General features: G+C 44.0%; 1 long non-coding RNA gene across 1 annotated transcript; it reads left to right on the plus strand.

The window, feature by feature from the left end:
- The first annotated feature begins 574 nt into the window (after positions 1 to 574).
- LOC118389367 (uncharacterized) lies at positions 575 to 10,735 on the plus strand. Its single transcript, XR_004826722.1, has 2 exons — positions 575 to 832; positions 9,515 to 10,735. It is a non-coding gene; the product is annotated as an uncharacterized LOC118389367 (long non-coding RNA).
- The last annotated feature ends 795 nt before the right edge of the window (positions 10,736 to 11,530 follow it).

Raw genomic sequence — 11,530 nt, forward strand, 5'->3', positions numbered from 1 at the left:
ATAGGGCAGGCAACTATGGCCTGCCCTATACTGTACTACTTTAAAGCTGTGGCCTACCAACTGCTGGGAGAAGCTCACTTTACCTTTCCTCTCTCTAAAGAGGAGCCTCTCATAAACTGTCTGCTGTTGGATGTGTAGGCTAACAGTGGGTCTATGACGACTCAGGAGAACAATGATGATCTGACTAACCCCAACCTACATTACTACTATTTGTGCTCGGCAGCGTACACAGCCAAACACTTGTGAGTGGAGACCAACAAAGACAGGGTTGAGAGAGGAGCAGAGAGGAGAGGGAGTGGGGGAGTGGGAAGTAGGACACAGGAAATGGACAGAGAGACAGAGAGCGCAAGGGAGGGGAAGGAAACATGGAGGATGACTACAACAAGAATCACTTCCTCTAATTGTGTGTCTCCTCCTCGGCTGTCTGCTGAGCACTTTGGCATTTCACTTCTGTCTTTATCGGTCAAAAGGGAGGCTAATGAATATGCAAATTTTGGTCCAACGCCTCCAGTTGTGGCGGGCAACACCCCCTAGTTAGCAGCCCATAACGACAAGGGGTCAGAGACACTCTGGTTTCTCAGCAACCTGGAGTCACGGCACTCTACCCCGCCTTCCCACCTGACGGGAACAAAGGATTATTCATGAAAAATGGAGAAGTACAGTGTACGTCAACCTGCATCCTTCCCCGCCCACACACTGTGACAGGGCTGAAATCCATAGCCCATTCTGCTTGATTGATACCATCAAACTAACCAAGGTCACAGCTTCCACCAAGCAGCCCAGCCGCCACTGCCAGCAGGCAGGCAGCCACCACATCATAGAGATATACAGGGTAAGAGAGAAGGGGGCAGTTCAAGAGCTACAAGCAAGTCAATGCGATGCAAAATGGTTCACATTTCAAGCACCCATGGAGCAATTGCATTGTATATGCTATACAATACGCTATATGATGTTACTCCGATTATAAAGTAATGTTAGAGTTTCAACGCAGTAAGTCACTTTGGACAAATGTAAACCTTGATCAGTTCTGCAACATAAGGTAAACATTATTGCATGGTCACAGAATGATCTTAAGTATTTTCAGTTTACTTATGGAAATGATTGAACTGTCAGATTCGGTCTGTGTGTAACGACCGTTGGTGGAAGAAGGTGAGGACCAAGACGCAGCGTGGTAAGTGTTCACCATTATTTTAATAAACTGAACACTAAATACAACAAGGAACAAAAGAAACAACCGAAACAGCTCCGTCAGGTGCAAAACACACTAAAACAGAAAAGAACTACCCACAACCCATAGTGGGAAAACAGGCTGCCTAAGAATGGTTCTCAATCAGAGACAACGATTGACAGCTGCCTCTGATTGGGAAACATACCAGGCCAAAACCAGAAATACAAAACATAGAACAAAAACATAGAAAAAATAACATAGAACGCCCACCCTAGTCACACCCTGCCCTAACCAAAATATAGAATAAAAAGCCTCTCTATGGCCAGGGCGTGACACTGTGAGGTTTTGGTAAAGTACAGTTTGCTCCTCACCCAGTTCCCTTTTGCAAATCTCAGAAAATTTTACTTGGCCAGTAACTGAGCGTTGCCAACAAACATTCATGCCTTCTCAAACAAAGGAAAAAGACTGCACAAGAAATTTGAGGAAGCACACACATTTTTGCATGCATAAACTCCAAACAAACCTAATTGAAGGGGTGTTATGAATTTAGGAATGTTATCGAAATGTAATTTTGAGTCAGGTTTGTTTAGGAAGCTGTCAAACAAATCTCCTAGTCATCATTTATTCACAATGACCCCATGCAACGTGACTACGTCAAAGAGTATTGCATTAGGCAGATGAGAGTCAAAAGCATGTGAAATCAATCAAGGACTTTCTATCTCGTTTTGAGAACATATAGTATTTTATACTACATGGGACATACCAAAGTAAGTGGGTATGGCTGCCAAGCACATTCATTAGAAGTACTTACATTTACAGAAGCTCCAGTTCCCGGCTTTCAGCAGAGGCTTTGTGTTGGCATGTTTAGGTGAGCTGAGCCCCTCGTTAACGTAAATAATTTACCATTACCTTTATCCTGATGGAATCTTAATTGTGCTTCTATGGGCAGCCTGAAAGCGTCACGCTCGCCCAGGAAAATAGACGGGGCCTGTCAGAGAGAAGAAATACATCTTAACACTCTGAAACCTGAAATAAAGCCAGATGTCAGGCGACACACATATTACACACAAACACACACACACACCCACACACACACACACACACACACACACACACACACACACACACACACACACACACACACACACACACACACACACACACACACACACACACACACACACACACACACACACACACCCAACAGGATTAATGACGTTTCTCCTCTAATTAAATGAGTGTTTATTCATTTGATTCTACAAGTCATCCATTGTCTTTTGACATTGATCTGGATTTCAATGGAGCGAACAGAGAAAACAACAGAGAACAATATGAGCATTACAAAGGGGCCTCCTTGGCTATGCTAGCCCAGGAACATTCAGAGGTTTATTAGCGAATCCATTCACTCCACTGGAGCGTATTCATTATAGGCTGAGATTGATAAACGCAAGGACAAGGGCTGCATAAACATATGGGCTGAGAGGCTTTCAGAGGGCAGTGTGGCTGTGTTCTATGTGTGCCTGGCAGTGGAGCAGGGGCAGGGGAGTGACTTTATTTTTCATTCTTGCTTTATCCGCCAGCCGCTGAGGACCACACCACAGTTGTGCTGGAAAGAACCATGCATCTGAAGCATGTGACTCAGTGTAATTGCTTGCGAGCGTTCCTTTCAGCTCAAAATGAAAGTAGCGTTTGGCCATTCCTCAAGACAGAGGGCAAAAACGAGACCGTAATCCACCACTTCCCTTCGTGAGAGAGAGAGAGATCTCGTACACCCACGGCTTTTCTCTTTTACCAGAAGTCATTCAGCAGAAACACTCACTGAGGTGTTGTAGGCCTGTCCTGTTCCTGTACATGTAAATAGACCACTGCCTACACTGCAGTCTCTTCTGCCATGTCACCGCAAAAAACTGACTTATTATTTTCCATTGTCATTATTTTTGTGACAGCTTGTAGCCTACAGCTTCATTAAGTTAAGATTTCAGAAAAAATATAAATGTAGTATTTTTCTGTCATTATTCTTATTGGGGATGAAAATAGACAACCATTGACAAACAGCTTCTATCTCCAGGCCATCAGACTTGAACCTAAGACAATTTAACTAGCCGGTTATCACCCGGAACTCTACCCTTCACCTTAGAGACTGCTGCCCTATGTACATAGTCATTGAACACTGGTCACTTTAATAATGTTAACATACTGTTTTGCACAGTTTATATATAGTACCAGTCAAAAGTTTGGACACACCTACTCATTCAAGGTTTTTTCATTATTTTCTCTCAACCAGCTTCACCTGGAAAATGTTTCCAACCGTCATGAATGAGTTCCCACATATGCTGAGCACTTGTTGGCTGCTTTTCCTTCACTCTGTGGTCCAACTCATCCCAAACCATCTCAACTGGTTTGAGGTCAGGTGACTGTGGAGGCCAGGTCATCTGATGCAACATACCATCACTCTCCTTCTTGGTCAAATAGCCCTTACTCAGCCTGGAGGTGTGTTGGGTCATTGTCCTGTTGAAAAACAAATGATAGTCTCACCTAGCGCAAACCAGATGGGATGGTGTATCGCTGCAGGATGCTGTGCCTTGAATTCTAAATACATCACAGACAGTGTCACCTGCAAAACACCCCCACACTGTCACACCTCCTCCATGCATCACGGGGGAACTACACATGCCAAGATAATCCGTTCACCTACTCTGTGTCTCACAGAACAGATTTCCACCGGTCTAATGTCCATTGCTCGTGTTTCTTGGCCCAAGCAAATCTCTTCTTATTATTGGTGTCCTTTAGTAGTGGTTTATTTGCAGCAATATCGACCATGAAGGCCTGATTCACACAGTCTCTTCTGAACTGTTGATGTTGAGATGTGTCTGTTACTTGAACTGTGAAGCATTTATTTGGTCTGTAATTTCTGAGGCTGGTAACTGTAATGAACTTATCCTCTGCAGCAGAGGTAACTCTGGGTTTTCCTTTCCGTGAGAAGCATGAGAAGATAGGGAGAGATATTTTTAATTAGCTAGAGAAGAATAGATTCACTTTTAGAATGCTAGCTAAGGGTACTATAGGCCTAGTTATCATGTTTCACTTTGGATTTATTAACTACAGAAAGGTAAGATATGTTTTTAATTCTGATGCAGCTCTGCACACACAAGGTAGCTCAAGCTTGTTAGGTAGTTAGCTAAAGCTTGTTAGATTGCTAGCTCAAAGGAAGTTCCTTCATAGAAGCCGCTCCACCTAGGTATAATTCTGTGGACCTAATTCAGATAGTGCATGTCATGACAAGATGCCCAGCGATTCAAGCCTGCTTCTCAATTCTCTCGTTCTCTCACCACCCGTTGCATTTCAGTCACATCTTGCGCCATAGGCTACACTTGTCTATCCATCACTTATGTAAACAATGAGCTTGAATGCTCTATCCGCACGGATTGATTTCACAGGTTTGAAAAGGAACAGACAGGAACGATACTGGTTCAGAACTTTATTTTACTGGTTGGAACAGTGGAACATAATGGAAAAAAATGGTGGTTCTGTTCAGGCACACCAGTTGGTGTCAAGAACTGCAACGCTGCTGGGTTTGTCACACCCAACAGTTTCCAGTGCGGGGTCCACCACCCAAAGAACATCCAGCCAACTTGAAACAACTGTGGAAAGCATTGGAGTCATGGGCCAGCATCCCTGTGGAACGCTTTTGACACCTTGTAGAGTCCATGCCCGGACGAATTGAGGCTGTTCTGAGGGCAAGAGGGGGAGGATGCAACTCAATATTAGGAAGGTGTTCCTAATGATTGGTATACTCAGTGCATATTTATATTCCGGACTCTAGCCCAGAAGCTAAATTCCTGCAATTCTATCAATTTTGTTGTGGGGTTTTTATACTTTTGACATAACTCATCATAATATTTCTACTACAGTACATTGCATGTTAGTCTCACTGCTTATACACACTGCATCTGTATTTATATACTGGATTCTCACTCTAATATATCTACTGCTGTACATATCATTCTTAGTATATCTTGTGTAAATTCATCCGGTGTATATACACTACATGACCAAAAGTATGTGGAAACCTGCTCTTCGAACATCTCATTCCAATGTCATGGGCATTAATATTGAGTTGATCCCTCTTTGGCTGCTACAACAAGGTCCAATGGCGGCGAGCTTTACACCACTCCAGTTGACGATTGGTATTGCACATGGTGCGACTGCTCGGCCATACCCAAGAAGACTCAAGGCTGTAATTGCTGCCCAAGGTGCTTCAACAAAGTACTGAGTAAATGTGATATTTCAGTTAATTTATTTTTTATAAATTAGCAAAAATGTTTTTTTTCTTCTCTGTTTTTTCTTTGTCATTATGGGGTATTGTGTGTAGATTGATGAGGGAACATCCATTTAATCCATTTTAGAACAAGGCTGTAACATAACAAAATGTGTAAAAAGTCAAGGGGTCTGAATACTTTCTGAATTTACACAATAACAGCTAAGAATGATATGTACAGCAGCAGATACAGTATATTAGAGTGAGCTATGTCAATAATCCAGTGTGTAAATAATTATGCAGTGTGTATAAACAGTGTAACTAAAACACATGTACAGTAGCAGAAATATGATGATGAGCTACGTCGGGGATACAGTATTTAAATACACAGTGTGAAATGGGGAAGTGACCAGTGGTTCAATGTCTCTATAGCATGGGAAAGCAGCATTGGCTGTGTGTGTGTGTGTGTGTGTGTGTGTGTGTGTGTGTGTGTGTGTGTGTGTGTGTGTGTGTGTGTGTGTGTGTGTGTGTGTGTGTGTGTGTGTGTGTGTGTGTGTGTGTGTGTGTGTGAGAGCTTAGGCTGGAGTGACATGTTGTCCCAGGTTCCTCTTAAACTCAGCTGTGTGAGGAATTAATGAGGCTTTGACAAAGTTATCATTACGATGCCAAACTCACCACTGGTGTGCATGGCCAACGAGCTCTATTTTCATGTCCTCTAACCAAAGCACCGGTTCCAATCCAAGTGCCAATGCTTTTTTAGTAAACTCCAGGAGTTTACATTTGTTGGATGACATGAAAATAGAGCTCTTGGGCCACGCACACCAGTGGTGGATTTGGTGTCAAAATGAGAATGCATAAGCACAAGAGAATCCCATACCTGTAAAATATGGTGGTATATCTTTGATGTTATGGGGCAATTTTTCTTCCACTGGTCCTGGGGCCCTTGTTAAGGTCAACAGCACTTTACCCAGTACCAGGACATTTTAGCCAAAAACCTGGTTGCCTCTGCCAGGAGGCTGAAGATTGGCCGCAAGTGGATCTTCCAGCAAGACAACAACCCCAAGCTCACATAAAAATCCACAAAGAAAGGGTTAACAAACCACAAAATCAACATTTTGCAATGGCCATCTCAGTCTCCAGACTTGAAACCCATTGAAAACCTGTGGCTTGAATTGAAGAGGGCAGTCGATAAGACCAGACGATGGACATCAAGGCTCTGGAAAGGAGTCTATATGGAGGAATGGTCTGAGATCCCTCCCAATGTTCTCCAACTCATAAAAACTATCAGTGCCATTATCCTTGCGAGGTGAGGTATTGAAAGGTATTGAAAACGGTTCTGATTGGTGAGCAATTTTGACCCAAACTTTGTGAGGAAAAAAAGGGATTACTTTCTCTGAGCAAGTCAAATATTGTTTGGCATAAAATGGAGCTCAGTATTTGAATGATTTATTTTATACATTATTTTTTGATCATCTTTATCAAATGTGTCAATAATTCTGATCTTCATTATATAGCTCTTCCTACAGAGGACCACAGAAAGAGAAAGAGAGAGATATAGAGAGAGAAAGAGAGGTTGAGGTGTGTTTCTGTGTGTGTGAAAATCTGGACAAGTGGTGACATTTAGCCGGTCCCACAAAGAAAATTATATTTAAGGCTTAGGGGGTAGGTTTAAGGTCACGGTTACAATTAGGGTCCGGGTTAGGTTTTGGGTTTAGGGTTAAGATTAGGGTTTGGTTAAGGGTTGGGGTTAAGATTAGGGTTAGGTTAAGGGTTGGGGTTAAGATTAGGTTTTGGGTTTAGATTAGTGTTAGGTTTTGGGTTTAGGGTTAAGATTAGGGTTAGGTTAAGGGTTGGGGTTAAGATTAGGGTTAGGTTAAGGGTTGGGGTTAAGATTAGGGTTAGGTTAAGGGTTGGGGTTAAGATTAGGGTTAGGTTAAGGGTTGGGGTTAAGATTAGGGTTAGGTTAAGGGTTGGGGTTAAGATTAGGGTTAGGTTAAGGGTTGGGGTTAAGATTAGGGTTAGGTTAAGGGTTGGGGTTAAGATTAGGGTTAGGTTAAGGGTTGGGGTTAAGATTAGGGTTAGGTTAAGGGTTGGGGTTAAGATTAGGGGGTTAAGGGTTGGGGTTAAGATTAGGGTTAGGTTAAGGGTTGGGGTTAAGATTAGGGTTAGGTTAAGGGTTGGGGTTAAGATTAGGGTTAGGTTAAGGGTTGGGGTTAAGATTAGGGTTAGGTTAAGGGTTGGGGTTAAGATTAGGGTTAGGTTAAGGGTTGGGGTTAAGATTAGGGTTAGGTTAAGGGTTGGGGTTAAGATTAGGGTTAGGTTAAGGGTTGGGGTTAAGATTAGGGTTAGGTTAAGGGTTGGGGTTAAGGTTATGGAAAATAGGATTTTGAATGGAAATAATTTTTTTGGTCCCCACAAGGATAGTAAAACAATCATGTGTGTATGCATGCGTGTGCGTGTGTTTCTGTGTGTGTGTGGAGGAAACAGGTGACATGGCGGGAGTCCTGATGAGGGCCAGTGTAATGTCAGCCAGATCAGGTTACCACATGGCTTCCCATTAATCCATTCAGCCATCCACAAACTCTCTGATATGCTGTTGTTTAGCAATCTAACGTCTAACGATATGAAGTCATGCTCAAAGGCACACAATCTGTGTGTGTCAGATTTCCTTACTGAGCTGTATGGGAAAGGGTTAATGAGTATAGGACAGTTGCCAGCAGGCCTGCATGCCTCTCCCCTCCACCCGCCCTCCACCCCTTCACCCGGCCTCCTCCACCCCTCCACCTACCCTCCACCCTTCCATCCACCCGCACTCCACCCCTCCACCCGGCCTCCAACCCTCCACCTGCCCTCCACCCGGCCTCCACCAGCCCTCCACCCCTCCACCCGCCCTCCACCCCTTCACCCCTCCATCCGCCCTCCACCCGCACTCCACCCGCTCCACTACCTGCAGCTACCAGGCCCCTATCTATCCATCCCCTGTCTACCCTTTCTTTCTCTCCTCTTTTGTCTCTCCTCCCCTGTTCTTTGGCTCCTCCCTGCCCTGCACACCTGCTATGGGAGCCAGCCTCTTGCCTCTTGCCCAGGCAGGGTGGAGGAACAGACGCTCTCTGTGTTTTCTTCCAGATAATCATCACATTTCTCACATGCTTGCTCTTCTCTGCCTGGCCAGTCTGCCAAGCTTACCTCAGCCAAGACCCCTGCTGCAGCTGCCTCGCCATACACCAGACCCACAGACAGCCTCTGGGACCACACAATACAGCCTCTCTCTTTCCACCACCTCCCCACTCCTGCCCCCACCCCTGCCTCTCCTACTGCAGGTGTCCCCGGGTGTCCGGGATAAGAGAATAGCAGGGTGGGGAGGGGTGGAAGGGTTCATTTAGGCTATTGAGGTATAGCTATGGTTCCAAATTCCACACCACTTCTATAGCTATTCAGAGAAAAGAAGGCAGAACGATAAAGAGTTTGAGTCGTTCCCCAACAAGCATGACAGATCACCACGTCTCATATCCACAGTACATTTAGAGGAGGTATGATCAATGGCATTGTCACTATCTGACCTTATTCTCAATGGTCCAGACGTGTATGGTGTTCAAGTGCCTCTTATCCAGAGGTCTGTGCTGCTCTTCTGTGTAAGACTACCCCTGTGGGCTCCCGAACAGCCATTGTGACTGTGTAAGTAAACCCCAATGGAACAGGGGAGCTCAGTGTTGGAGGAGAAATAGGAGACATTTTTCATTTATTAATGAATGCTATCAGGTTGACCAGTTCATGTTTTACAAAAAGCCAGGGAGAGGCAGATTAGTTATCAGGGCCAGCTGTCCAGTCCAGACTGGCCTCTCTCTCTCTCCCTCCTTCACTCCCTTCTTCCCTCCCTCCCTCCCTCCCTCTTTGGATTTTACCATGGCCACAGTCTCTGGGCAGATGGACAGGGCCCTGGATCAATCAGAGAGGATCAATAGCTCCAGACTGATGCGGGGTGAAAGGTGTGGGCTGACTGACTGTGAATAGGGGACAGGGGAGGGGAGAAGGGATGGGGAAGGGCCCATGTCGTGTAGTGTCACTCACTGGCTGTATTCTCTCAACAGGGGGCATGAGTGAGATGGATGGAGGAAAAGTGGAGCCAGTCGACACCACTAGCTACTTACCTGACTGACTGTCGCTCCTCAATGTTCATGATTCATTAAGTCAACCACCAGTTTGGAAAATGTCACCATGCTGGAGGGGGAAACCACAAGAAAGAATCCTCTCTTCGCTGTTGTGCTTTCTTAGCGTGTGAGACTGTGCACAGTACCTTTTAAACATGAATGTAGGAGTATTCTTATCTTTGGCAAATAGCCAAAGATAAGATGTATTGATTGATTGATGTATTGATTGTGCTGTCATCCTGGGTGGCAGGTAGCATAGTGGTTAAGAAAAAAAAGAAAAAAATCTGAAAGGTTGCTGGTTTGAATCCCCCAGCTGACTAGGTGAAAAATCATAAGAGAATCTGCTAAAATCTTATATTACATCATGTGTTGATCTATATGATTTGCTGTAACCTGGTATCAGAACCTTGTTCATTATCAAGTACTTTGCTAAACAGTGTATCTCTTATTTAATTAATTCTCTCAAGTTCAAACTAAGCACAACAGAAGACCCTGGCACACTGAAATAAACCAGATAGAATTTAACAGCTTAAATAATCTTAGAATCCCATCCATCTAGCTCAGCGGCGTGAGGCCTCTGTGAGGTGATGTTGGACAGGGTCACAGCGGTCAGACACTGCTCTAAACACTGCCCTATTGTTTCTGCTTGTCTTCCGGCCCGGCTGTTAGCTCTGGTCTGTGTTTGATGCAGTCCAGACTCTGCCGTGTGTGGTGGGTGTGCCTCATACTCAGCCCTGTGACACTAGACACAGACAGACACCAACAAGAAGGAAGGAAGGAAGGAAGTGGATCTCAGAGTCCACTCAGCCACCAGCCAAATGGCCGTCCAGCAGCCAGCTCACACTAGTCAACAAACAGTTCAAGGGGTTTGTTCTGCTTTCTCAGGCTTCCAGCAGAGGAGATGGGAGAGTCAACTAAAATAAATTCCTGGGTAGCCCTTTCCTGCAGTCAAATGGCTAGTGGCATCACGGGTGGAATATTTTTGATATTTTTTATCATTTCATAATTAATCAACTTTTTATTTTATTTTTTAAAAATCTGCCTAAAATCTGGTGATTCTATGTCAAACTGTTTTGTTATATTTCAGTCTTCTGTGATGTGTATAAAGAGTCATACTGGAATGGAAATTCAAAATCGAATACATTTCAACTCAGTATTTGAGATGGTACTGGTGTCTTCTTTTTTAAAGCCCATTTAAAATATATATATATATATTTCACCTTTATTTAACCAGGTTGAGAACAAGTTGAGAACAAGTTCTCATTTGCATCTGCGACCTGGCCAAGATAAAGCAAAGCAGTTCGACACATACAACAACACAGAGTTACACATGGAGTAAACAAACATACAATCAATAATACAGTAGAACAAAAGAAAACAAAAAGTCTATATACAGCATGTGCAAATGAGGTAGGATAAGAGAGGTAAGGCAATAAATAGGCCATGGTGTCACGCCCTGACCTTAGTTCCTTTTTTATGTCTCTATTTTGGTTTGGTCGGGGCGTGAGTTGGGGTGGGCATTCTATGTTGTTTTTCTATGTTTTCTTTTCTATGCGTAGGATGGTAAGTTTTAAGAGGGTATGTTTGGCAGCATGAGTGAAGGATGCTTTGTTTTGAAATAGGAAGCCGATTCTAGATTTAGTTTTGGATTGGAATGTTTAATGTGAGTCTGGAAGGAGAGTTTACAGTCTAAACAGACACCCAGGTATTTGTAGTTGTCCACATATTCTAAGTCAGATCCGTCCAGAGTAGTCATGATGGACGGGCGGGCAGGTGCGGGCAGCGATCGCTTGAAGAGCATGCATTTAGTTTTACTTGCATTTAAGAGCAGTTGGAGGCCACAGAAGGAGAGTTGTACGGCATTGAAGCTCATCTGGAGGTTAGTTAACACAGTGTCCAACGAAGGGCCAGAGGTATACAGAATGTTTTTTGTCTGCGTAGAGGTGGATTAAAGAA

The sequence above is a fragment of the Oncorhynchus keta genome, chromosome 1 (assembly GCF_023373465.1).
Source record: "Oncorhynchus keta strain PuntledgeMale-10-30-2019 chromosome 1, Oket_V2, whole genome shotgun sequence".
Lineage (NCBI taxonomy): Eukaryota > Metazoa > Chordata > Actinopteri > Salmoniformes > Salmonidae > Oncorhynchus > Oncorhynchus keta.